This window comes from Chinchilla lanigera, unplaced genomic scaffold (assembly GCF_000276665.1).
Source record: "Chinchilla lanigera isolate Chin_1 unplaced genomic scaffold, ChiLan1.0 scaffold00045, whole genome shotgun sequence".
Lineage (NCBI taxonomy): Eukaryota > Metazoa > Chordata > Mammalia > Rodentia > Chinchillidae > Chinchilla > Chinchilla lanigera.
In genome coordinates, this window is record NW_004955446.1 from 19,027,134 (window position 1) to 19,042,187 (window position 15,054).

Here is a 15,054-nt window from a genome sequence, read left to right on the forward strand (position 1 = left end):
TTCTGGGTAAGGCTTTCAGACAACCTCCTCATTGGCTGGCAAGGCCAGGCACTGGCTTGCGTGGAGGAAAATCTGGGCTGTTTCCATGTGTAGCAAGGAGACTCAATGAAAGCCAAACCTGGTTGTCCTACCTCTCAAACATGGTGCATTCTCCGGGGGAATCCTTAACAAACACACCTCATTCGGAAGAGTTTATTCTAGCATTCACAAGTCATTTGCACCTTCTAACTTTTGGCCTTAATTCATTCCTTCTCAACACACAAGTCAAAAGCCCCACTGGGAACAGTGGGCGCATTCTGAAGCGATGGAAAGTGAATGTGTGCTAGCAGCGCTGCTCTCTGACATGACCTCTTCCCCACTTGTTATTACAAGCTGCTTTCCCCAGCCCCCAGGCTCACATCTCCTCAGATCCACTCACCTCCTCATCCTCTGCCAGTCCGCCCATCTGACAGGCTTACATCAGCTCTACCGCACTAGAGGATCCCTTGATCATCAGGGCCACAGACTCAAATGCCTAAAGGTTGCGCAGGGGATCTGCCTGGATGGCCCGGGGCAGCATCCACGCCTAGCACGGTGGGGCTGCCCTTGCAGAGCCCTAGCCAGGGTAGCCATGCTGGAACACAGGTTTCCTTGTGTCACATTTTGCAGCTCTTGAAAAGAAACTGGCAATCAAGAATTTTTTGGTAGGGCAGGCGTGGTGGTGCATGCCTGTAATCCCAGCACTTGGGAGGTGGAGGCAGAGGAGGATTGCTGTGAGTCTGAGGGTTACATAGTGAGTTCACCTTAGGCTACATAGTGAGTTCAAGGCCAGCCTGAACTGCATGGCAAGCCCCTATCTTGAAAAAAAAGAAAGAATTTTTTGGTAAACTCAGTCTTTTTTTTCCAGTATTGAGGGTTGAACCCAGGAACCACTGATGTACATCTTCGCCCCTTTTATTTTATTTTGAGACAGGGTCTTACTAAATTACTAAGGATGTCCTCCAACCTGCCATCCTTGTGCCTCAGCCGCCTGAGTAGTTGGGATTATAGGCACGTGCCACCATGCCCAGAAACTGTCCCAATCTTTATAAGGTAGATTAAATATTTCAAAAACACTGTGTGCTTAAGTGGAACTAAATTGTCAAGACCTGATTTGGCCTTCAGGTTGCCAATTTACAGACTATATTTTATAGGTGCATCATTCAAAAAAGGTGTGTGTGGGGGCAAACCACAGGTTCATGGTCAAATACATCTGGGCATGCTGTGTGTTGGGCCTCTCTCTGGGGTTTGCATTGGTACCCTGTGGTCTTCTGGTTAAGACACATAAGCAAGGGCACAAATGTTTATTTAATTCAGTGTTCCCCAAGTTTATTTGGCCATTTCAGTCATTCTTACAGAATAGCTGTTGTCGCTGGCATTTTTCTTACAACTCTGACCTTAGAGTTTGACAAAGCTACAAAACATTAAACTAATTGTCAATTACATGTCTGTAAGAATGTGGGCCCCAACAGGATGATTGTGAAAAGGGGTCAGTGTAGAATAAAATAGAAAACAGATCCATTGAATTTAATTGAATCTACAAGTACAGCAGACTGACTGGCAGTTGCCTACATCTGTGGGTTTGGGATGACACAGCAGTTCTTGGTGATTAGGTATCTTTAAACTTGGGAGGATTTATGTCAGAAATGTTTAAAAGACTCAAGCTCTACAATACTAATATTTTTGTTTTCATGAGCTTGTGCAAAATTGGTATTTTTATGTACGTTTTACGTGAAGAGGATTTCACACAATACAGTAAAAAAATAGCTTTGTGATTCTAGTTTAAAATGAAGAATTGACTCAGGAGGCTGAGGCAGGAGGATCATTGCAAGTTCAAGACCAGCCTGGGTTACAAAGTGAGCTCAAGGCCAGCCTGAACTGCATACTGAGACCCTGTCTCAAACACACACACAAAATAAAATAAAATGAAGAATGGAGCAGTGTTTTTTTAGAACAGCAAGCAGGGCATCAGTCTCATAAAATGAACTGCTCCAGTCTGTGGTTTTAAATTTAAAATGTAGTATTTTGCTGGGTATGGTGGCACCCGCCTGTAATACCAGCATTCGGGAGGCTGAGGCAGGAGGATAGTTCGAGACCAGCCTGGGCTACAAAGTGAGCTGAAGGCCAGCCTGAACTGCACAGGGAGACCCTGTTTCAAAAAGACAAAAAAAAAAAAAAAAAAAAAATTGTAATATTTTAAGGTAGCCTTTAAGCATATTTGACGGAGTTTAAAATTTACACTGTTTATATGTTTAGTCATATTTATAACAAATACAGATACTTTTGTTAATCAAATAAAATTACTTAAAAGGAAATGAAATGAAAATGCAGCTTAAAATGCTTAAAAGGGTTTCACTAGGTTTTAAACAGGATCAAACATTAATCTTTAAAAAATGATTGCTAGATGAAATGTACCTGGAATTTGCTTCAAAATAACTAGGAGTGGGGGGAGTGATGAGAATTTAAATGAAACAAAATTGAAAATGAGTCAATAATTTTTAAAGCTGGGTAAGTATATAAAATCTTATTACATTGTTAGCACCATTTTGTAGATGTTTAAAATTCGGTAATACAATTTTTAAAATAATTGTTAAAATTTGCTTCATTAAAAATATAGTATTTGTCCTTTAAAATGCTAGGCATTCTGTAACTGGTGACAGTAGCTGCTGGATGCATGCAGGCCAGACTAAATGAATATTTGACACGATAGCCCTGTAAAGTGAGATTCTGTCACTCCCTTTCCACGGATTAAAACAAAAACAAACAAAAAACAAATCTAAGAACAAATGAAGTTAAGAAGGTTGCCCTTGCTTCTCTGACTGCTAGCTCCCGGACAGTGAAGAGTACGTGTTTGGTAACCTTAGGACACGTGAAACAAAGAATTTCAAACACATGAGGAAGAGAATAGGGCCATATCCCATTAGAGATATTGCAAGAACTCAAGTCCATCCTCATAAGTATTTTAATCTCATTTGTAATTCATTCAAAAACATAAATATTCCCACCTTCTACAAGGAGCTGTTTGTCTCCTAATAAACAAGCATTGACACTAAACATACTGAATGGAGTCTCACAAGCAGGTAGCCCTGAGCAGAAAAACCAAACATATTCCTCATCTCCATAGCAATAAGTAATTTATGAAGCAGAGTGGGGATACTCGTGCCTATTTGCAACTCATGGTTTACTTTTGGAGATTTAAAAATATTTGTAAGTCAAAACAGAAACTGCTCTTTTGCTGCCTTATAACTTTCTTCAGTTCTAATGTAGTGTGCTCACAAAGAAGCAGAAAATAACTTGAGCGATGGCCTTAGTGATGCTAGAAAAACTTCCTTCTCTGTTTGAGCAAAATTCAGGAAAGTGTATCATATATATGGGCTTCAGGCCAACCACTATGGGTGAGGAAAGACGGTTGTAGGTCAAAATCTCTGAACTTTCATCACTGTAAAAAGCTCAAGTGTTTAAAAAACAAAAACCTTTATTAGCCGGGCGTGATGGTGCATGTCTGTAATCCCAGCACTTGGGAGGCTGAGGCAGGAGGATCACTGTGAGTTTGAGGCCAGCCTGGGCTACAAAGTGAGCTCAAGACCAGCCTGAAATGCATAGCGAGACCCTATCTCAAAAAGACAAAACAAAACAAAAGAACAAACCCTTTATTAAGAGCCTCCCAATACTCTATAAGTGATCCTTTCACACAGAATAAGCAACTCATCTGAGATGCCCCTCCCTAGTACCAGGGATGGAACTCAGGGCCTCACACGTGCTAGGCAAATACTGTATTCCTGAGCTATATCCCTGGTTCTTATTTGTTCTTAAGTTTCCCACGTGATTCTGTTGTGTAGCCACTTTGAAAATCACTGTTCTACAACAGAAGTTTTAGGTGGGCATAGTCTCTATCATAATTAAGTTTACCTGTGTGTCTTAAGTTCTGGTCATGGGCTGAGAGCGGAAGTGATACAGGCAACTTCCAGATTGTTGCCTTAAAAGAAAACAGGAAATGAAGAAAAACAAACAAAAAAAAGGAAACAGGTCTGTCCTATCCTCTTTCTTCCCGTATTCATGCTGGTTGGAATGTACATACAGTGATAGAAACAACCATTTCAGGTCAAGACACAAGCCATACACTGAGAAAGGCAGAACCACAATGAGATGGAGCCTGGGCCCATGGCCCCATCACCGTCTCAGTCCTGCCTGCTTCCTTGTAGATGATGATGCAAGAGAAGTATGATTCTGTTGTGGTTTGAATCTAAAATGCCTCCCACAGGCCCAGGTGCTAACAGCTTAGTTGCCAGCCTGTGGTTCTCTGTACTGGTGGGAGCCCCAGGAGGAACAGCCTTGAGGAAGGAAGGAAGGTCCTTGGGAGCAGGCCCTGAGTGGGGAGTGGGACCTGCCTCTCTTTTTGCTTCCCAGACACTGTGATATGAGCAGCCTTCTTTGCCGTGCACTACCACCATGATATGCCACAGGCCAAAAGCAATGGGGCCAAGTGACCTCTGAAAGTATGAGACAGAATAAACTTTTTCTCCCTTTAAACTCTTTATCTCAGGTATTTAGTCACAGAGAGAGAAAGCTGGCTAATACAGATTCTCTCTCCTTTAAGCAACCTAGTGTTTACATAGAGTGGTTTGTATTTCTTATTTCAATTGTTTCTGTATAATTTGAATGTTTTGCAAAATCTACAAGTAGATATCCATATCTATAGCTAAATAGACACAGGTACAAAGCACAGTGGGGCAAAGATAGAATACGAGTTACAGAGAGTAAGTACTGAGCTTCAGAACCAGGTTAGGGGCGTGGCTTTCCCTCTAAACATCTGTATGACCTGGAGGGAGTCCCATCACCTCTCTGAACTCAGTGTTTTCACTGGCATGTGGGAATACTGAACTCCATGATGTTTTCAGATCTTCTGGGAATCTGAACTTAACAATATGGGGTAAATTCCTAAACATTTGTGCAGGAAAAAAGTCTGAAGTTCAAGTGTCACATTGCCCTCTTCTGGACTATCATCGTACCCACATGGGTGAGATTATTAAGAACTCAAGCCTAACTGGACATGCAGAGATGTTATCACCCAATTCTTTTTTCTTATAGCAAACAACATAGAGTCAGATATGAAAGTGTTCAAATAGAAAGGTTAGAACAACTGTTGACATGGAAGGCAGGGTTTAGGAGAGTTTTACACACAATTTTATCTTCATTGTTTCCCAGTTCAAGAAATATTATCCACTCTTCTTCATCATGGTCACTTCTCAGGAAGCTTCCTCCACCCACTGTGGACCATGTAGAGTTCTCCTTTGTACTTGCAACATTTGTGGCTAGCTGTGTGATTTTTCTTCACCATTTTGAAAAATTAAGACTTACATGTCAGGTTGTCTCATCAGACTGTAAGCCTTTTAAGGGCAGTGATCATGTTTGATTTATTTAAACTATATTCCCAGGAGACATGGTAAGCAAGACAACATTTAAGGATAGACATAGAGATCAGCAGATCAGGGTCCAGAAATTGACCTGTACGTGGATAGTGAAATTATTTGCCACTGAGGCACTGAGCTAATTTTATAGTAAAGGGAAGTATTTTTTAACAAATGATAGTGAATCAACTGGATATCTTTGTGAATGAAAGCTGAACCTCAATCTTTATTTCATACCATACAGAAGATTAATTTGAGATAGAATATAGACTTAAACATAAAACTTAGGTGAAGTTTTAGAAGTATACATAAGAGGATCTTGAAGTAGGTCAAAGTTTTTAGACTGAATACAAAAAATACAAACCATAAAAGGAAAAAAACAAATGAGTTTGACCTTATCACAATTAAAAATTTCTGTGCATCAAAAGACATTAAACTGGACATAACAGTATAATGTCTTTAATCCTAGCTACTGCAGAGACTGAGGCAGGAGGATCTCAAATTCAAGGCCTGCCTAGACAAATTAGAGAGTCTATGTCTCAAAAAAGAAAATAAAAGGGCTAGGGATGTGGCTTAATGGTAGAGTACTTGCCCCACATGCAAGGGGCCTGGGATTCAATCCCCAGTATTGCAAAAGTAAAATAAAATTTTAAAAAGATATCATTAAGAAAACCAATAGGTAAATTACAGAACAGACTATATACCAAAGCCCCCAAACAGTATCTAGCACACAGTATCTGCTCAATTAAATATTTGCTGAACAGCTGCATAAAAAGCCTCGCTCTTTTCCATCACAATACCCACCTATTCTACTGCAAAGAGCCATAAGTAGTGCTAGTCAGACAAGAAATCCATTAGATTGGAGAAAGGAAGGGAAGCAAGGTTCATCAGTAGAAGTAAAATGTATAAAGCCAGCAAATTCTGCAGAATGTGAACAGATCATCAGGTGCCCTAAAAAAATCAGACAAACCCAGAAGTGGGAAATCATAAAACATTCACATATGCAAATTAGCTAGAAACCTAGGGGGAATTTTGCCAAATGAAGCAGAAGGCATATGCCTCATTCTTAGTTGCATTAGTAATACTAATAATTTTACAGAGAGAAAAACGTTTGTGTAAATGCTGACCAACAGATGAAGTTATGGATGATTTACCTAGATCATAAGGGGTATTGAGTGAAGTTTTTAATCACAAAGGATGAGTTTAGAAAAGGGAAATGTTTATTCAGGGAAAGAGGGGGAAATTGTTCCCACGTACTTCTTCAGACTGCTATTGTGTGTGGCATGTGCCCCCCACATCCTCCTTCTCTCAAGACCATTCAAGTATTTCCAAAGTAATTACTCTTTTTGTTTTTCTTAAATTAGTCTTTTATTTAGTCTTTCCTTTGCGGGGGGAGGGGGGTGTCTTTCCTCTCTCTTTTTTTTTTTGTTTTGTCTTTTTGAGACAGGGTCTCACTTTGCAGTTCAGGCTGGCCTTGAGCTCACTTTGTAGTCCAAACTGGTCTCAAACTTGCAACGATCTTCCTGCCTCAGCTTTCCGAGTGCTGGGATTACAGGAGTGTACCACCATGCCCAGCTCAAAGTAACTATTCATGAATGACCTTGATTGGGTGGTTGACAATATGATCACACTACTTACATGTGTCATTTCTCCCTCTTATTTGGGATAGATGGTGAGGATTAGAAAGTGTGTAACTACACGTCTGCTGTGCTGTTTTACCTGTTAGTGTCACTCCCTGGAAGGAACACATGCCAAGTAAGAGTGAATGCTCATTCTCCTGAAGACGACCAGTGTAAGACTGAGCCATGACTGGAGCAATTATACAGTCTGTTTGGTTTACTTTTGTTGCTCTTTGCTATTTAACTGTATATTTTTAGTTATTTTCTTAGTGGTTGCTCTAGGGGCTTGTAATATACATTTTAACTTATTAGAACCTAGTTTAGGTTTATATTATCTTAATTCTAGTGAGATCAAGAAACTTCCTTTCTGTACTATTATTGTTATACATATTACATTTTATATATTAAAATAGAACCACATATTTTTGTATGTATTGCTTTATATAATTTATGTCTTTTAAATAAGCTGAGAAAAGAAAGGAGAGCAAGTATAAGTAGATTTGAGGTTATTATCAGCCCTGAACTTGAAGAAAGGACTTTTGCTCTTCATATTTCCTATTCAGAGAGTGGTATCTGCCACTGATAAATTAATGAATAATGAGTTCCACACAGAAATTAATCAGTGAATTCCCAGAGACCCCCAATAAGATGTGGACATGAATGTGGAAGAGATTAAGAAGGTACGGTGAGTTGTGATTTTGGAGGGGAGGTGATAGTCAGTATGACAAGTAAGGAAAGAACATGTTCTAGTAGCTCCTTGAGGACAGGGACTATGTCTTATGGATCTTATACTCAACATGCAATGTAGTAGCTGCTCAGTGAATAAGTGAAGTATTCATTCTGCAGTTGGTGCAAATCTTAAAGGATGAAGCAAGAGACTTTCAGCCTTAGAACACTCCTTGTGTGTTATGGCTTGTATCTAGATGTTGCTCCAAAGCCTCATGTGGGTTGTAGGTGGGGCTTTTTGGAGGTGGTTGGATCTAGGATGTGTGATGTTAGAATCAAGGATGTGATGCTGGGATTGGCTCATGGTGTGATGCTAGGATTAAGGGTGCCCCATCCTGGGTGTGAGTGCTGCCTGCCCGAAGAGTTTGCTTGCTGCTTGCTGCTTTTGTTGCAATCTGCCTATCACGAGCTGTTTCTCCTCTGCACTGCCCCTCTGCCAAGCCACCTTGCCTTGGAGCTAGGTCATTATGGACTGAAACTTCTATAAACTGCGGGCTATAGTGAACCTTTCCTCCCTTAACTTTCAGTGTCAGGCATTTTGTCACAGCATGAGAAAAGTAACTGAGACACCAAGCTTTCAACATGGACACTACCGCTGCCTCTTCTTAGAGCCTATGGCTTTATACTCACTTAGCATCAGCCATGAGCAAACACAAGATGAATGCTCACTTTCCACAGAAAATGTTCCCCTTTATGCACCTTGAAGAAAACCAGACATGGTGGTGCACACACCTGTAATCCCAGCACTTTGGAGGCTGAGGCAGGAGGATTGCTGCAAGTTCAAGGCCAGCCTTGGCTATAGAGTGAATTATATGGCTATAGAGTGAATTATAAGGCCAGCCTGAACTACATAGCAAGACTTTGTCTCAAAAAACTAAAAAGAAAAAGAAAATGAGAGGGAAAAAAGCCTATTTTGTGCATATAAAACATAATATCTTTACATTTCAAAATGCTATTTGGGAAAGAAAATGGGAACAAAGGGTATTTATATTTCCTCATAGGCTTATTCCAGTGGGTATTTGAGGCTCAAAAAAGTATGCAGCTTTTCAAAAATATAAAATAAATATTCATTTGGTGGAAAACAGAAAAGCCTCTGGGGAGGTAGGAAATTCATAAATCATGCAAGTATAAGCAGCCATTCTGGACTGTATGTGAAGAAAAGATGTGTCAAGCCTAAACGTGCCTTATATTTGAAGGGGGCCTTATAAATAATGACATACATTCATTAAGGAATGTAAATCATGAGTCAAAGATCACACAGATATATGTGACTGGGATAGCAAAATAAATTGCTCTTTACAAGGAGAGGAAGGAGCTGGGCATGGTGGCACAATACCTGGAATCCCATCACTCAGCTAGGCTGAGGCAGGAGGATTACAAGTTCAAGCCCGGACTGGGCAACTAAGCAATTTAGGGAGACTCTGTGTCAAAATTTTAAATGTTTAAAGAGGAAATGAGGGCTGGAGATGTATAGTGTGAAGGCCCTGAGTCTAACCCACAGTCCTGCAAAATAAAAAATGAATGAGTGAATACACTGGAAGGGTCTTGGCATGTCTGGCTGTACAACTGCTATTCTAACAGCCGCTGGGCGTGGGTGGCTAAACAGAGGACCCTGGTGATGAAGAGAAAGAGAAATGTGATTAGAGACATTTTCTTCTGCAGGAACTGACCGGAGGCTAGTTGAAGAGGTGATGGCACAGTGCTGGAGAGGCAGCTAAGTGATGCCCACCAGGCAGCAGTGGGCTTTCTGAGCCAGTTCTGAGAACTGCACACTGCTCCATGGTGCTTGCTAATTGATCCAGTACTTCTGGCTGAAAAAATTTCCCCATGGAGGCAAGCAAAAGTAGATAATGACTATCTCTCATTGCACAGGGCAGCTGTTGAAGGAAAGCTTAAACTCTAGAGACTAGATATTAGTTAAATATAGAAAACTGCAAGAAGTTCACTGACTGAATATGAAGAGATTCAGATTATGCACTGAGAAGACTCCTGCTCTGATTCTCTCCCCTTACCGACCTCCCACCCCAGAGTCCATAACCATCTCAGCTTGAATTTTGTGAGTTATTTTACAACTGTGAACATGAGGAGTGTGTAGTGAAAACAACCATGAGACCCATGGAATAGGTTCCATAATAGTAATCATTATTCACTTAAGTGGTGTGATGGTTTGCATCTAAAACACCCCCCAAAATTCTCATGCGTGCAGAAGGTGACTGGGTCTTGGGGGCACTCACTCATCAAAAGATTCATCCATTGATGAGTTCAGGAGCTAGACGTGCTGTCAACAAATGGAATCTAGCTGGAGGTTGCTCACGGAGGGATGCATGACCTACAAGGGTGTGGTCTTGTCCCTGGCCTCTCCCTTTGCGCTCTGCTTCCTGGCGGCCATGGGTTGAGCACCTTTTCCTCCAGCACACCCTCTTACCGTGTCATTTCTGCTTTGGTACCAGCTGAGCATGGACTAAACTATGAGCCAAGAATAAAGCTCTCCTCCTTTCAGTTGTGGGTGTCAGATATTTTGTCCCAGCAACCAGAAAGCGGCCAGGACAAGTGGAGATCTGGTGTTCTTGTGTATGCTAAAGATACTGCATCTGCAAGTTCAGAAAACGTTTCACATGTGTGAACTTGCAACTCTTGTTGCCATGGAGGGAAGCGAAGTTAAAGTGGAGCTGGAGAAATCAAGCTGTTTCACATCTTACCATGTATATTTGTGTGTGTGCATTTGGTATTACTGTTGTTGTTTTGCCTATCATTATAGACAAGGTTTTCTTAGGTTAAACGGTAAGTATATGCACTAATCTCTCTCTGTATCTGGGAGTGTGGCCTGTCTCTGATGACCTATATATAAAAGTGTCTCTTCCCTGATTCAATAAACTGGCCCCACCTGCCTTGGATGATTTTGTCCATCACTCAAACCTGAGACCATCCAAAGTTCTGAACCCAGAAATAGGATGATTGGGAAAGAAGTACTATCAGGCACCAAGTAAGTAACATAGTTACCAAATGACTACAGAATACAGCCCCTGGCAGAGGTGGATGGTCAAATACTGGGGGTGGGACACCTGAAATGACATGTAGGGGTGCCTGTACCCTCCATGGGGCCTGGGAAGAGTAAGGAGGGAGATGAAGCTATAATTATGAATATTCCTGATAGGCTCTCTAAATTTGTTTTTGTTTCTCTTGAAGTTAGGGGTTTGAGAATCCTGAAAGAAGTACAGTGCACACTATTTTCAGGATCAGTGTGAAAATGCACTCTCCAGTGGAGTCCTTGATGGTCCAGAATCTTCAGGAACAACTCCCAGAGACCTGTGTAGATGTTACCGAGAGTCTTGTTCTGAGACGGATAGATTTTCATTCTGGAGGTGAGTCACTTATGCATGATAATGGGATAAATCTGCATCAGAGGACATGCTCTTCTTTTGTCATTGAGCCATTGTCCAAGTGATCAAGGAGACCAGGATATATTTTTTATTTTTTTATTTTGTACAAAAGAGCTACTAAAAAAGGGAAGATGAGAGATGGGGAAAGAACTAAGGACCTTGCTGAGCCTCCTATCCTAAGTCAAGTCTGAGTCACAACAGAGCTATGCAGAAGCCATGGTTATGTCATAGGCTGAATCTCGCCCTATGACTTAAGGCTGTGGAGGGATTTATTTAGGGCCCCACATGAAGGCGGTTAAAAATTTCCACTGGAGCCTGGATGGCCAAGTGCAAAGAATTGAGGGACTTTGCAGTAAGAACAGAGATTAAAGGCTGCCTGCCACCTCCGGTGATGGAAAATCTAGGTACCATTGCAAGCCTCTCTTTTCCGTTCACCCAACCTTGTCAATTCTTCTACTTCAGTTTCACCCTGATCCTGTTATATAATCATCTCACAGCTGTTCTCCACTGGGCAGGACTGGATCCCACAACAGGTAGAGAGATGCACTTGCTTTAGGAAATAAGAAAACCAGGTGGCAATGAAAGTCTTAAGATATTTTGATTACTGTTGTATGATTTTTCAATGCATCTAAATTATCATAAGAAAAAGTGTAGCTTGGTTTATTAGATTTATTTTAGGATTAATATGTAAGTATACCAAATGGTCCATGTATTAAAGGCTTACTTTCCAGGAGGTGCTATAGGAATGTGGTGGAAAGTTTAAGAGATAGAGCTCCCCTGGTCTTTGGGGATATGCACTTGAAGGGGACAGTGGCATCCTATTCCCTTCCTTCTTCCTCTGACCATGAAGCATGTTGTTTTGTTCCATCACATGCTTCCTGCTATCATGAGCTGCCTTACCACAGGCCCAAAAGCAACACACTGAATAGATGATGGATAAGAACCTCCAAAACTTGAGCCAAAATAAGCCTTTTCTTTTTATAAGCTGAATCTCATGTATTTGTTACAGTAATAGAAAGCTGATTAGTACAGTTACCTTTGCTTGGATTTTGAACTGCATTATGTGAAGCGTAATAAAAGTTTATGGCCTCTAACATTTTGTTTTTGTTTGTTTGCTTCAGTGCTGAGGATGAACCCAAGACTTCACGTATGCTGAGTACATACTCTACCTCTGAGCTACAGAAGGCCTCTAACAATCTTACCTCCAGCTATATCTAGTTGGCTGAAATAGACTTCTAACAGGACTTTCACTTTCCCACCTTGTCCAGCTCCACTTTATTTTCTAAGAAATCACTTATATGGTTTGCAAAATGCAAGATTTTACAATATTACTGCTTAAAGTCCTTCATTAAAATGACCAGAGGATAAAATTTTATTTCCAATGCATGCCTTAGTCACTTTCCTTGTTGTTGGGACCAAATACTGAACATCCACCACTTAAAGGAGAGGTTTATTTCAGCCCACACTTTGTAAAAGTTTCAGTCCACACTCCACTGGCTGGAGGGAATGGAGGAGGGTCTGCGAAGGGAAGCTGCTCACATCATGGGGACCAGGAAGCATAGAGCAAAGGGAGGAACAGGGGAGGGAGATACACCCTGCCAGGTCAGCCCCCAGTAACCTGCCTCTTCCAACCAGGCCCCACGTCCTAAAATCGTATTTAGCTATAGCATCCTATAATTCAGTTACCCTTCAAAAACCCTGCCTATGAGCACATGAGGGTTGAGGGTAAGTGTCCAAATATAAACCATTACAATAATCTAAAAACCATTCAGATGTAGTGTTTTATTTTACTTCTAGGCTCATTTTTCATCTCCTCTGCTCCCACCAGTCCCCCATTATTTGGGACATATCAAAATACTTGTGGTCCTTAACTATTCCATGAAGTTTCATGAGTCTTTTCTTGGTACATGGCATTTTCTATACCTGACTGTTTGCAAGCCATTCACCTTTGAACATTTCAATCCTGCATCCCACTGTAACTTTTTCCTGACTCCCTTAAATCCATGATGATCTCAAAGTATTTCTGTGCACTTTTTCATGTGTACATGTTGTCTACTGTCTAGACAATGAGGGTAGTAAAGGCAGAGGTGAGCTTTTATTTATCTCTGTCCCTAAGTAGTGCCTAGCACATTTAGAGACAAATAGAGCAGGGATTATTTCTTGCACTTTAAAATAAAGCAAATTCCAGGTACTCAGTACATGTTTGTGGAATTGATGAATGAATGAATGAATGAATGAATAAAGTTCTACTTTGTTGCTATGCACAAATGTTACTTTAAATTATTGTTTTACAGGCGGTTACTTTATCCTTGTCTGAGTTCAACCATCTAGTAGTTGAAATTTTATTAAAATCCAGCTCAAATTCTCTCTCCTCTTTTCTCCTCCCCTGCCCCCTGACACTCTGTTTTTTTCCAGTACCTTCCACCCTTGTCTTGTGTTTGAGTTACTTGAGTTTATGCTTGTCCTGCCTCCCCTACTGTGGGTTTCTATGGAACAGGTCCTCAGTCTTATTTATTTCAGGATTCTGGGTATCCAGTAGCCAAAAAGAGTCCACAAACCCTGGCTGAATTGACTTGAATTATACAGATATTTTTAAAGGTGGCATGAATCCCAGACGATACAAAAATAGATATTTCTCTCAAAAATATCTTTTTTATCTGGAAAAAAAACCCACAAATAGCAGTTGAATGATGAAAAAGAAAAGACAAAAAGTTAAAAGCAATCAAACAAAAAAAAACCTTTTTTCAAGGCTTCTCTTGTGAAACAAGGGCAGGCTTGTTCCAAGTGCCCCGACCCAGAGCACCTCTGGCTGGAAATTTTCTGAAATGTTGTGGGTTTGGCGCCCTGTTGCTTCTGTAGGACATTTAGGGTGCCCAGTGAGGCACACTGCAAATGTGGGGAGACATTCCTGAGACGGGTATTTGAATTGGGAGCCTCGGAATGCTTACAGACCAGCATTTGCTCCAGGCCACAGACAATAAAAACCTGATTACGGTTTCCCCTTGGAAGGCTGCTAAGGCTAAAATGGCAAGAGGAAAAAAAGCTTCTATTTTTCTGTCTACTTTTATTTTTTGGCTGTAATATGTTAGTAGACTCCAGTGGAATTTGCTTTATTTTAAAGTGCAAGAAATAATCCTTGCTCTCTTTTCAAGACTGTCTCTGTACTTCTCAATTCTTCCGAACAGCTCTGCAAGTATATACCCATGAACCGGCCGGACCCTTCTCCTTACCCTTCGCCTCTTCTGCGTTTCCCAGGGAGCCAAAGTCAACACAAGTCAGCTGTGAATTAAATCCTACTTCTGGAACATCAGAGGATCAGTGTTTACCCGGGCTCCCAAGGCATCTCTGGTCCTTTCCCTCAAAGTCCGAGGACTTTCAGTTAAATATCTAGCCCTGAAGGAAAGCTCTGATATCTGCTTCTATTATTCACACAGTTTACTTCTAAAATTTTACCTCTCCACCTTAAAATGTCTTTTAATGGCAGGCAGCTTTATATACCCAGCTTCCCTACCCAAATATAAATGGCTGTTCTATTTTGTGCCATGACTACCCAGAATTCTCTTCAGCCAAATCAGGTCTTAGCATTGTATCTCACATTAGCATTTGACACAAATACACCATGAAAACTTGTTTGCTGTTGATCTTGCCAAAGAAAAATCTCTGGTATAGAAACTTCATCCTTTTCCATTTTTTAGAGTGTCCGATATTCCTCATACCTTGGCATTGTACCTTCTCATATACACCCTTCCCAGACCACTCAGCCCCACTCATTGGTCTATCCACGTTCATTTCCTTCCCTTGTAAACTCAGCACTCCCACCACCTACCTGTACCACACAGGCATTCACCACATGTGAACTTGGCTTGGTATTTGCTTATGGCTGTGTTCTGTCTTATTAATAAC